The sequence below is a fragment of the Malaclemys terrapin genome, chromosome 6, assembly GCF_027887155.1.
Source record: "Malaclemys terrapin pileata isolate rMalTer1 chromosome 6, rMalTer1.hap1, whole genome shotgun sequence".
Classification (NCBI taxonomy): domain Eukaryota; kingdom Metazoa; phylum Chordata; order Testudines; family Emydidae; genus Malaclemys; species Malaclemys terrapin.
Window position 1 is genome coordinate 37617908 of NC_071510.1, and position 13600 is coordinate 37631507.

At 40.3% G+C, this 13600-nt stretch overlaps 1 protein-coding gene and 1 pseudogene across 1 annotated transcript in view; both read right to left on the reverse strand.

The window, feature by feature from the left end:
* The window catches only part of LOC128839623 (cytochrome P450 1A5-like), a 44680-nt gene extending 31416 nt beyond the window's left edge, over window positions 1-13264 (reverse strand). The window contains exon 1 of the mRNA XM_054032768.1: window positions 12496-13264. The gene's annotated coding sequence lies outside the window, so the exon portion shown is untranslated. The remainder of the gene's footprint in view (window positions 1-12495) is intronic.
* On the reverse strand, window positions 6775-7579 carry LOC128839326 (choline/ethanolamine kinase-like; annotated as a pseudogene).
* Window positions 13265-13600: the final 336 nt, after the last annotated feature.

Sequence of the window (13600 nt, forward strand, 5' to 3'; positions counted from 1 at the left end):
CCTTCTTTGGTATCCCTGATTGAGGCATAAAAACATTCTAAACAGTAGCACTATGTTGTGGGAGAAGTTGATAAAGGAGCTTTAGTTGCCCATTTTGTGTACAGTAGTTTAAAGGAAATACTGACAGTGTCTCAGAGTCACACTTTAAACAAAAGGAGGTCTGTGATTCATATGCAAAAATGTGCAAAAAATGAAGACAATCACAGAAACTCCCTTGGGGCTGCCAATTGATGAGCCAAGACTACTTCTGCCCGGCTTTCCCTGCCAGCTTGGGACTCCAGCACCCTGTCTTGTTGAGCCAGACACGCCAATCTGCTCCAACACAGACCCAGGGTCTGAATCACATGCCCCAAAGCTGCAGACTTAACTGATAGCAACTTAAGAAGTGATCCTGTCTTTAACAGGGGGCCAACTCCCAATGGGGTTCAAACCCCAAATAAATCCATTTTACCCTGTATACAACTTATGCAAGGTAAACTTATAAATTGTTTGCCCTCTATAACACTGTTAGAGAGAGATGCACAGCTGTTTGCCCTCCCCCACCCCAACCCTCCCAGGTATTAATACATACTCTGGGTTAATTAATAAGTAAAAAGTGGTTTTATTAAATACAGAAAGTAAGATGTAAGTGGTTCCAAGTGGTAACAGACAGAACAATGTGAAGCAAAATAAAATACAACATGCAAGTCTGTGTCTAAGAAAGCTGAATACAGATAAAACCTCACCTTCAGAGGAATTCTAGTAAGCTTCCTTTTACAGACTAGTCTCCTTCTAGTCTAGGTCCAGCAATCACTCACACCCCTTGTAGTTACTGTCCTTTGTTCCAGTTTCTTTCAGGTATCTTTGGGGGTGGAGAGGCTATCTGTTTAGCCAGCTGAAGACAAAATCGAGGGGTCTCCACAGGCTTAAATAGACTTTCTCTTGTGGGTGGAGATCCCCTCCTCTCTCCTATTCAAAGTCCAGCTCCAAGATGGAGTTTTGGAGTCACATGGGCAAGTCACAGGTCCATGCATGACTCAGTTTTTACAGGCAGCAGCCATTGCTTACCTGCTACCTTGAACATCTTCATGTAGACTTCTTATGTGGATTGGAGCCTTCCAAAATCCATTGTCCCTTAAGTGCTTCTTGATTGGGCACTTAATTTGCACATTCCTTTCTCAAGAAGCAGACCAAATGCTTTACAAAGGCTACTTAAAAATCAAGCCAGTACACAGCCAGTATTCATAACTTCGAATACAAACATGATACATGCATACAAATAGGATTAATATATTCAGTAGATCATAACCTTTACAGAGATATGTTACATGGCATATATAGCATAAACATATTCCAGTTTTGTCATATATACATTCATAAGCATATTTCCATAAAGCCTTATGGGGTGCACCATCAATATCCTGTTTTCAGGTTGGGTGAGTTGGGCACAGTTAGATGTCTGCTGCTTGTGCAATCACCTGGTGTGCACTCACAACTGAAATAATTGTGCATGTAACTGAGCGTACTTGTTTGTGCACAAACCTCAGGCCTCTTTTCTCAAAACTGGGCCCTTAATACTTTTGCCAAATATTTCTGTAAAAAAAAACAACAGTTAAAATGGGTGCATAAATGCCACTGATCACTAGATGTTTTCTTCAGCAACTGACTTTCATGGCACCTATTTTCTAAAGATATCAGCAAATTGATCTCAAAGGCTCCAAACCTGCAATCTGATCCACTAGTGTGAAACCCTGGGCCGATGTAGAGCCAAGCTCGGGTCTCTGCTAGTAGATTTGATTGCAGGATCTGGAACTTAATATATACAGGGATCATTTCACCTATCCCTGAAAGGCTACCTGTTAATAGCACATCACAGCTCTGCGCAACACTGTACGACAGGAAACAAAGAACACTTTCCCCAGTTATGACTAACAAGGACATTTTAAGTAGCAAAAACGAAATCCCCAACTGGAATTTAGCCAGGCACCACCTCTAAAACCCCACTCTTAAGAAAAAATGCTACGGTACTGTGGGTCTCAGTTTTGCATCTCATCTGAAAGGTGACTTTCATCAGCTCAGTTCTCCCTAAAATGTATTGAGGAATTGGTTTGGGCTTAGTTATGCCTTATAAACACTGGCCTGTGTTGGGACTGCGCTGTTCTGTCTAGAGGGCTCCCCAGGAGGAATTCTGCTTCAGTTAGACAGTGTTGTCCTCAGAGCTCCCCACATACACTAGAGATGCACCCACTGCTTCAGAGGGTGCAGCATATTTCTTCCTGTATACCCGACAAGCCCCATTTCTTCTGTACTTGCCCCTCCCCTGCTTCACCTTTGCTGAGAGGGTGCTGAAAAGAAGCAGCCCCTGCACTTTCATGAACATGTGAACTTCGATTTTTTTACCTGGCCACTGCTCAAGAGTACAAGGGAGGTTTTTTTGTTCCCTCCCCTCAAACTCCTCAGGAGCAGCCAGGCACAATCAAGCCCTCAGTTCTGACTGAGAGGGGATAGAATTGCAGCTGCCTAGGGTTTTGCTTTGAAATCTTCCATCCAAGGACTGATTATCCATGACCTTGCTGAGCTTGTGTTTGATCTTACAAGACCACAGCCCAAGGTTGCATGACTGCCAGTTAAGCAGATAGTGGAAATTTAAAGTCAGATTACTTTACAATCTAAGCCATTCTCTTCAAAAGTCTGTTTCAGGAGCCCTAATTTCTACTGACTTCCTGGTATGTTGCTACTTGGTTTCTTATTTACCCTGTCCTTTCACAGCTGTCCATTAAGGGCTTGAGTCACAACTATGTTACTCCCATTTTATGCTGGTGTAATTCCATGGCTATACTGGCAAAAAAACGGGAGTAACACAGTGGTGAATCAGGGCCTAAAAAGGTTTTTTTTTATACCATTTTAAATTCAAAAATTTGAATAATATCACACAATGAATGCCATTAACAAATATAATAAAAATACACAGACAAGAGTTACACGTCCAGCTCTGTAATCATTATATCACAATGAGCCATGCTGTGAGTAGAAATCAGTGCAATAACTTTGTAATTCTTAATGGTATAATGAAAAGCAGATGCAGAAGAAATTTTAGCAAGCCTAGCAAGAGAAAGCAAATCATTAACACTTCATGAACAGTTTTATTCTTTCCAGATAAATAACAAAGTTCATTTCTATGTATATTATGATCCACTTAAATTGCCGGTAAAATCACTGAAATATCACTTCATTAGCATAACCACTCTGATCTGGTATTGGAGGGGTAGCCGTGTTAATCTGGATCTGTAAAAAGCGACAAAGAGTCCTGTGGCACCTTATAGACTAACAGATGTATTGGAGCATAAGCTTTCATGGGTGAATACTGATCTGTTATTTATGAGCAGATGTGGCTGGGAGCAGGGGATCCAGATACTTATTTCTGCTAAATATAGTCAGTGTTTAACCTACACATCAACACATGTAGGTGGCTTTACTAAAGGGGGTTTTAGTAATTTCTCAACCAGACATAACAAAGACCAGCATAGTAAGTAACTGTGAACATGTGAAGAAAAATCTTCAGGTGAAATTTCAGCATATAGATAGCTTACAAATAGGAATAAAATATTGGTAATTGTTGTCACATTTTACATCTTCTATTCCTGGAAGCAAAAATCAAATATAGCCTAGTGATGCAATAACATACTTTACAGGGCTTGTCAAATTTGTTTTAATTTTGATGAAAACCCCTCTGCTGGCCTTGTTACTTTATAATGGACTGAACACAAACACCTAGTTCTAAGGTGAAGAGCTGGGGATTTGGACTGGGACACTCCCTGGAAATGATATTCAGCCTGTGGCTCTTCATCACCATCCTATTGTTATCTTCTCCACATGGAATAAGATATTGTATAATGTCTTAAATGATAATTTGACAGTTGGCCCACTGAAAAAATGGTAATTTTAAACAAATATAGTCAGAGACACAAACGGACACCCTCTCACAGAGCCACTGCGCAATGGGCACTCCAACCCCATGGCTGGAGAGGCCTGCATAGGACTTTGTGAGGTCTTTTATAGTGTAGAATATAGCAGGGTCTATGCAGCAGCAACAGATCATCTGACCCCACCCTGGAACCTTCTCCATGCCCGACTTCCTCCTTTTTCCAGTATTCTGACTGCAGGGACTGACACGGAGTAAAGATCCACTCCACACAGGGGATGTTCATGTACATGAACACATCTCTCCAAACGTCTCTTCCCTTGCCCCCATCCCCCTCCATAGCCTCCCTGCCGAGTTCCGATAAAAAGGTTGTCAGTGTTGTGTGAAATATCCCACCCTGATATCAGGTGTTGATCCTGCTGGGGAATAATAAGTGACTTCTGTTCAATCACTGAAGCAGGTAGCCTGTTATATAGCCTATCCAAATATAAGGGAACTGGAAGTGTCTCTTTAGAAAGAGAAGACTAAGGCTATGGCTACACTGGCGCTTTACAGCGTTGCAACTTTCTCGCTTAGGGGTGTGAAAAAACACCCCCCTGAGTGCAGCAAGTTACAGCACTATAAAGCGCCAGTGTAAACAGTGCCCCAGTGCTGGGAGCCGCGCTCCCAGCACTGTAAGCTAATCCCCTTGTGGAGGTGGAGTACCTGCAGTGCTGGGAGAGCTCTCTCCCAGCGCTGGCGTGCGACCACACTCACACTTCAAAGCGCTCCCGCAGCAGCGCTTTGGAGTTTCGAGTGTAGCCACGGCCTTAGGGCAGGGGTGGTCAACCTGAGTCTGAGAAGGAGCCAGAATTTACCAATGTACATTGCCAAAGAGCCACCGCAGCCCCCCAGTAGTTCCCCCCACACTCCCGCTTCCCAGCACCTTCCGCCCTCCAGCAGTCCCGCCGATCAGTGCCTCCCCCTCCCTCCCTATTAGCTGTTTGTGGTGTGCAGGAGGCTGGGGGGGAGGAGCAAGGGCATGGTAGGCTCAGGGGAGGGAGTGGAAGGGGTGGCGTAGGGGTAGGACCTGTGGCAGAGCCAGGGGTTGAGCAGTCAGCACCCCCGGCACATAGGAAAGTTTCATAGATTCATAGATTCATAGATTCTAGGACTGGAAGGGACCTCGAGAGGTCATCGAGTCCAGTCCCCTGCCCGCATGGCAGGACCAAATACTGTCTAGACCATCCCTAATAGACATTTATCTAACCTACTCTTAAATATCTCCAGAGACGGAGATTCCACAACCTCCCTAGGCAATTTGTTCCAGTGTTTTAACCAGTTGACGCCTGTAGCTCCAGCCCAGAGTCGGTGCCTATACAAGGAGCCGCAGAGTAACTTCTGAAGAGCCGCATGTGGCTACAGAGCCACAGGTTGGCCACCCCTGACTTAGTGTGTGAGCTGCGTAAAGCTAGTGTAGAATTCTCTGATGGAACCTATTTCCACTGGAAAATCAATAATAGTGAGAGAGAGACTGAAATGATTGGGAATGTTTACTTCAGAAAGGAGATGAAGAAGAGGGGTGTGATAAAAGTATATAAAATAATGAATGGTTTAGAGGAAATACATCAGGAACTTTCTTCCTGTCTCATAACACAAGGGGATATTCAATGAAACTGAAAGTTGGCAAATTCAAAACTGATAAAAGAAAATACCTTTTCACATAACACATAATTAAAATCAATGTCACATGATGTCATTGAGGCCAAACACTTATCAAGATATAAAGGGGACTGGATATTGATATGGATAACAAGACTATCTAGATTAGCATTAACTATTGTGAACAAAAAAAAGTTTTGGAAGGGATATGAAACCTCTCATTTGAGGTTTAAGACAAGCTAACTATTTATGATGAGATGTGCATAGGGAGCAGATTATTACTAGGGATTGTCAGAGACCGGATACTGAATAGATTGACCACAGGTCTAATTCAGTATGGCAACTCCAGGTTTCTATGTAGATTCAAGCACTAATAGCCTTGTCCTGAGCTCAGAGCTGCAAGTCATATGAACCAAAGCAGAATAATCAGGGTATAAGAGCTCTCAAATGTAGTTCCACTGGATCCTGCAATCCTTTGAAATACGCAGACCCGAAGAAGAGCTCTGTGCAGCTCGAAAGCTTGTCTCTTTCACAAACAGAAGTTGGCCCAATAAAAGATATTACTTCACACACTTTGTCCCCCTAATAGCCTCTGAAATATGCATTTAGGACAGCTACATCTTTTATATCTGGACTAAAAGAGACCCTCGCTGGGGATGTGGTTTGAACCACAGCTGAGAGGTCTCTGACCTCCATCTATTCATATGCCACCCTCTAAAATTGTCATATAAACAGCAAATTTATTGAATGCAAGTTTGTTTATAACACAGTAGAAATAAACCATTCCTATGAGACCAGACCCAATGCCTTGGGAAGCCACTAGGTGGTGATGCCTCTCCAAATCTTTCCTTCAGCCTCCCCAGGCTCTCCTCACTCCATTGAATAATCCTGCATCTTCCAGTCCCTGCCAGCAGGTGGAGCTGATTGCTGCCATCATCAGTCTCTGTCACAGCTGACTCCTCCACTGCAGATGGAAAGGACAGGTCCTCCCAGGTACCAGAGGCTGGAGGAGGGATATATATACATACATATGGGGTATGCACATTGTTCCCTTGTGGTCCTTACCAGCTGCTGTCCCTTGGTAGTACAGGGCAAATGGATCCCTTGGCCAGGAAGTGACTGCCAGGCCTCACGTGTCTGCAGCAACCTGAGGTCAGGGCCACCCTGCAGGAGGCAGAGTCTGAGAGTGGAGCAGGCAGAGCTGGGCTGGGGGATGCTGTGGGCCAGCCTGGTCACGTGCACCACGCCCTCTGCTAGAAGTAGGCCTCGAAGTGGCTCTGCGCATAGACCAGGTACCCAAACTCAGTAGTGGAGATCTTTGCTTGCAGGATAGGACTAGAGGCCCCCAAAGAAGTGAGAGGCCAGAGCGAACCGGCTGATCTCAGTGAGAATCTCCTCCTCAATGCAGGCCTGCTCCTCATGCATAATGTCCTTGGGCCTCCCCAAGTCCTCCCAGAGGTAGTGCCGAATGAAGTGCAGCTACTGCTGGCAAGGAGGGTAGGGTCTCCATGGAGGTCTTGTACAAGGGCCATGTGTCCTGGGTGTAGTCATAAACCCACTCACAGAAGTGATTGCCAGTGTTGAAGCCCCTGCAGTTGTAGCTGCTGTACTCAAAGTCAGTCAGCATCAGCTTGTCAGGGGTGAGAGCGACTGGCACCCCACCAGCAGCAGGATGTTCCCTTCCTGGACGTCATTGTGGCAGAAGACCGCAGGGGGAGGGCATGGACTCCAGCAGCTCCCTGAGGCTCCTTATTCCTTTCTGCAGGTTATAGGCTTTGAGATGGTTGAACCTCTTCAGCTGGGCTTGCTGGGTGAAGGTGAGCTCGGCTTTAGGTACCGTTCCGCGGTCCCAAATAGCTCAATGGCTGTGAGGTTACTGGGATGGCTGGGGTAGTCTGAAGGGCTCTGAGGATGCAGGAGTGCTGGGGTTCTGTGAGTGCAGAAGGGCTGTGGAAGAGCAGAGGTGATGATGAGCTGTGGGATGCAGTTCGAAGTGGCAGAAGGGCTGGGAGAGAAGTAAGAAGAGACGCACCACATAGCGTGGGAATGTAGATCCCCATGGGAAGAAATTCAAGAAGCCCAACATCGGGGGAGAATGGGAAAAACCAAATGGCTTTCCAGGAGTGAGGGGGAGAATGAGAGAGAGACAAACTGACATATTAAGGGTAAGAAAAAACAGATGTGGAAACCAGGAAAAGGTACCAACAGAACCTGCCAATTGTGCTCTTTTAATCTTTGCCTCAAATGAAGTTTCCAAAGGGGAGTGAGGACAAGTTTTCACATCTGCTTTATTTAGATGTTACTAAATGTGCAAATGGACATCTAGGTATACTCCACAGTTGATGGTTGGGTTATGTACAGTAGCACAGAGGCATAGAAGGAATACTTTAGAATATAAGCAGGATATACGGTATTATACCAGTAGATACACCCAATCATCTCAAACTTATCTTTCGTGCTAAATGTCTGTTTTATGATTGATTTGGTGACATTATTTTACTTGATCCTTGTATGGGCCCTGAGGATTAAGAATGAATATTAGAGAGGTCAAAGGATAACGTGAATGGAACTAAAATGGAGGTTACTATTGCTGTTGGTTGAAATTTTCTATTTAACACTTTTTTGATGAAAAATGACCTCTTTTCTAAAATGAACATTTTCCCAGAAAGTTTTTTTCTTTTGAAATGTTCTGAGGGAGGGGTCAAAAAAGGAAAAATGAGGAGAGAGAGTGGGGAGAGAACAAAAATCCAAACACACATATGTTTTGGAAAAGGTGTGTGTTTTCATTGAAAAATTTGAAATTTTTTGAAGAAAATACTGAAATATGTGTGGATTTTTGTTTGTGAAACATATCAACTATGGGTATGTCTACACTGCAGTGTAAGTCCAGGGTGAAGGGGGAGGGCCCCAAAACCCAGGCTCCAGCCCAAACCCAAATGTCTACACTGCAATTGTACAGCTCCCAGTGTGAGCCTGACTCAGCTGACCTGGGCCAGCCACAGCTGTATCACAGGTCTTTTATTTTCCCTTGTGTGTTTCGAGATCTTCTGTTCAAGTGTAAAAAATCACGTATTACCTATTCTTATTTAAATACTTTGATGCTTTGTATTTACCCATTGTGCCCTTTGGGGAAGGTGCTTGAAATCATATGCAAAAGTCCAATTTTATCAGCCCAATTTTTGAACTAAGATTGTTCAGCTCGTGGCTTCATGTTATAATCTTTTGTAAAGTACTATCAAACTCTATGAGTTAGCAGCGCTCACTACCGTGTTCATTTAGCTCTGGTGTGACTGAAGAAAAATCATTAAAAATAACAAACCCACATCCAAAATCAATTTAATATTATATCCATTTAATAATTTCATTTTCATTAATGAATATTAACAAAGTCTATGAAATGAAAGCTATTTTAAATACTTCAGTAAACAGAAACGTATAGAACACTCAAAAGACAAATATTATTGTGGTAACGCTGTGAACTCTCACATAAACAACAATACATCTCTAAACAATCAGTGGCTTTTTTCTTTGGTCTTTGGGACAATGAACCCAGATAGATTTATCAATAGGATGCATTAAATCATTTAATAAGCCAAATTCTACTCTCAGTCACACCAGGGTTAATCAGCAGTAATGCCATTGAGTTAAGTGATGTACCTTGGTATGAATAAGAGCAGGAATTGATCCATTCTTTTTTTAAGTGCAAAAGTGTCCAAAAAGTAGATAATTCAAAAGTGGGAGGAGGAAGATATGAATGTTTTGGCTCAAAGCCTCTTTCAGCAACTTACAAATCCGTAAAGGATATTTTTATTTCAAATGTCCAATCTATCAAGGATTCAGTTGTACTGAAGAAACTAATGTTCAGCATGTATAGGAAAGAGGGAGGAGATATTTAAATAAGCATTTTGGTATTAACATTAAAGTTTTATAGAAAACACATAATTCTAAAGAGAAAAATAGGACTAAGATACATTGATCTCATTAATGTCAATCTCCACAATGAAACAGAAACCTGTATTTAAGAGTGGGTTGTGTGGATGCATGATCAAACCTGTACATTCAGCTTCAACAATGGGAACAGAATTGTCATTGATTTTTTGATAAAAACAATCAATGTGCCTAGAAGGAAATAATTATTAAACTGGAAATGAGTACGTTTCAAAATCAGTGTGCTGGAAATAAATATTTCCTGCTGAAACAATCACATTTGAAAAATGTACAGTTATATGAGTGTGCTATTGTTGGGAAGGAATAAAAAAGGAATAAATCCAGTAGTGCAATATAAATCCCAAACCGTTCATTCATTAACTTAATAACAATTATGGTATTTATTAAATTTCCAAAGAAACAGTATTTCCCAGAACTGATTCCAGCTGCATTAGCAGGATGTGAGCAAGAAGAAAACCAGACAGAAAAAGAAGTCGCGATATATTTTTCTTAAAATTTTTTACCCCATTTTATTAATCACAAATTAATTCTGAAATATTTTTAAAAGATTTTTTTTTTACCAGATTGCTCCCATTTCCTAACAATAAAAGCAGGAACATGAAAACCTTGCTTAAAAAATGTTTGCTGTACGTATAATTTCCATTCTTATGCCGAAGATTAATCCCATATTAATTCCATAATAAATTATTGAACCCTATATTAAGTAATCTATTCAGTGATTTTTCCCAACTTTTTTGGAATAAATTATTAATATAACTGACTTATCAGTTTGGTTAATGTTTATAAAAGGGACGGAGAGAGCCTGTGATTATGGGTTATAAACATTGACTGCCCCATGTAAATATTGTTTCTTGTGTTTTTATATCCAATTTATGTTAGTATTTCTAAACATGACTGCTTGAATAGTTGCTTTAGTGAGCAACACTTGTAAAATCATCAGATCTTTTAAAAGCTTTTCCATTAGAAAGGAATAAATGCAAGTAATGGCAAACATCCTAATCAAACACTTTATAGTTTACAAAATCTAGATAGAAGTCTAACAGAGGCACAGACAACACAGGCCGAGAGGGTTTCTCTTGATCAATAATATTATCCATCATGCATCCAGAATTGTAATCTGGCTTTTTCATCATCAGGTATAACTCAGCTCAGATCCCAGCGCAGATCAGGACCACACAGTAAAAGATCATCATTCTGATACTGATTCTCTTCTCACTTTCAACAATTTTACACCCGTGTACTTATGCCAGTTTTAGACCTGAGAGGGGAATCAGGGCCATAGTTAACTTCCTGTCCTCCACTACTTCCATCATATCTTCTTCTCTTAGATACATCAGCAGATAACTAGAGGAATAATTTTAAATGCAAAAAAAAAAGTAAGCAAAGCTTGAGGTTCTGCTAGTATATCAGGAATTTTAATAAAAGGATCATATTTGCTTTTTGGCTTTCTTCTTAATAGGAAAATAATTCAAACTTTCAGAAGAAATAAAAGCAGCCCTTAAAGAAAAAGAGCTGCAATTACTAATCATAATTCTTTGTAAAATATATAGTGATTTATACCTGGGAGGGATTAGGTCTTTGCTTCAAATCCCCTCTTAACAGTGGAGGCCCATAAGTATTATTGAAAACAAAACTGGGATATAATATGTTTCCCAAGTCATGGCAAGAATCTAGTGAAACTTTTAGATTTGAAAATCTTACTCCAATCTTTACACACTGGCATTTTAATAATATAGTATAAACTCCCAGCAATATCTGCTTTCACTACCCAACAGCCTAAGTTCTTGATTCTGATCTTACTTACATCAGCTATCAAGTGGTATAATTCCATTGACTTTAGTGGGGCTACTACTGATTTTCTAAGTACTGGTGTAAATGAGATGAAAATTACAACTGGGCAAAATATTTTGGACAGTTTTTTTTCCTGAAAAAAAAATCAGATTTGGGTCAACCGAAACATTGCCAAGCTCATGACAAATTCACCAAATTGTTCCAGTTGAAAACAAACACAAAAAATTCTGAAAAAAAAATAAATATTTCATTTTGACAGTTTTGAAATAAAACATTTTGATGTTTTTGATTCAAAATGTTTCAATTCAAATTTTTCTTCAATTTCATTAAAAAAAATTAAAGATGTAAAAAAGTCTAAAACTAAATGAAACTTTTTTAGGTTAAACAAAACTGACCCAAAACAATTTTTTTTTAATTATTTGCAGAAATATTTGAAAAATGTTCATTTTAGGTTGACCTGAAACTATTTTTTATTTTATTTTAGCAAACAAACCTAAAATTCAGTTATTCACACAACTGTAATCAGAATCAGACCCTAAAGCAGTGTGGTGTCCTTCGTTCAGATGGAGGAGTTACACATAATATCATGATTAATAATGAGCATTTCCAGAGTATTTTACATGATCAGTGTACTGTACAAACAATAATTAGCAGTATAACATTTATCACAAACCCACTTCTCTGCATACACTGAGTAGATTTAATGGAACGAAACTGTGCAAGTTAAGTGTCAACTCCAGCAGTTTTTAATCAATGGAAGTTTTTTTATCAATAAGAAGTGCAAGACTGGCTTCTATAATATTAACGATATAACATGTTTTCAGGAATAAACTTCAATGAGATTCTAAAATTAAAATAAGGACTGTAACGTAACCGTTTTTAACAATTCAATAACTAGCTGTTAATGTATTTATTTCATATCACTTAAAAGAAAACTGAGTTTCAGTACAAAGATCAGTTGAGTAGTCATTTATAAGTGTCATGACATACCAAATATCCCACAGCATCATTAAATTTCCATCTGTTAGTGTACAAATTATCAATGAAACGACACATTTCAATCATTTTAAAAGTCTTATGATTTACAATGACAGTTAAGTACAGAAAGCAACCTATTTAAGTATAACTCAACTTGCATTACTGAGTAGATATGCCTAATAAATCCTTTGGACTTATTCAGTATTAGTAGAAATTAATTCAATTCATTTGCCTACCTGGCAGCAGTAAAACAGCTTTCAATGCAGGGGTTTCTTCATCAGGCAAAGTAGCTGATTTGAGCAGTCCAACTCCAGCCAAGCTTTTTTAATAAAGCATTTATCCCAAGAACAATCCTAGTTCCACTGCAACAAGGGCAGGGTCACACATGCAACAGAAAACATAAACAAACAGCAAATGCATTGACACGGGATTGCCCAGCAAAAGATAAACTCCAGTTCTATTCCATCCAATCTTCTGTGATTAACAGGAGAAAACATTAGGCCCTTCTCATAGCCAGTTTTTTTTCTTCTGAGTGACCCTGTTAACTTCAAATAAATCGAGTATGAAAAAGGCAGTCCTGGAAGGAAACAAGCTTCATTATATGGAAAAGCAGAGAACAGGCTTTCATGTGACAGATCTCTTTCACAGATAGTTCAGGCTACCTTCACTTCAGCCAACTTCATCATGAAAAGTCACAACAGAGCCTCTCACAACCAGCTCCTATTCTGATTTTTTTTAAAAAACCAAGATGCTGGAACCAAAGATGTGGGGAAACCTAAATGATGCCATCAAATAGAACACTTCCAGGTGCAAGCACACATGCACACTTGGCCTTGGTCATCTTGATCATCCAGTTCTGGGTCCCCTGGTGGGTGATCCACCTGAGAGCTGGTCAGTTCACTCCAGAGCTCTCTGTGATCTGAATAACTGTACATTCCAACACTTTCATCTTGAATTTCTTCTATACCTGGGATTTCATAAACCACACATCCTTTTGTGACTCTAATTTCTGGAGCTGGCTTTTTAACTGCGAGGACATGCATTGTAGGAAGCAGTTCAGTGACTGAGAATAACTCACTTTCTGCTAGATTGTCTCTTGTGTTATTTGCCAGCAGCTGACAGTGACTCATCAGTTCCTTTTTGTTTTGGGGGACAATTTTCAAGCAGCATTTTTTACAGTACTATGTAATTATAAACTAGAGTTAGAGATTTGTTGCTTGGCAACAAGTTTAGCAGTATGCTGACTAGAATCATCCTGGAGAGCCTCAACTTAATTTATTCCTTGAAATCAGATACATGAGGGATTCACAGAAAATTCTAAGTTCGTGTATATTCTCTGGT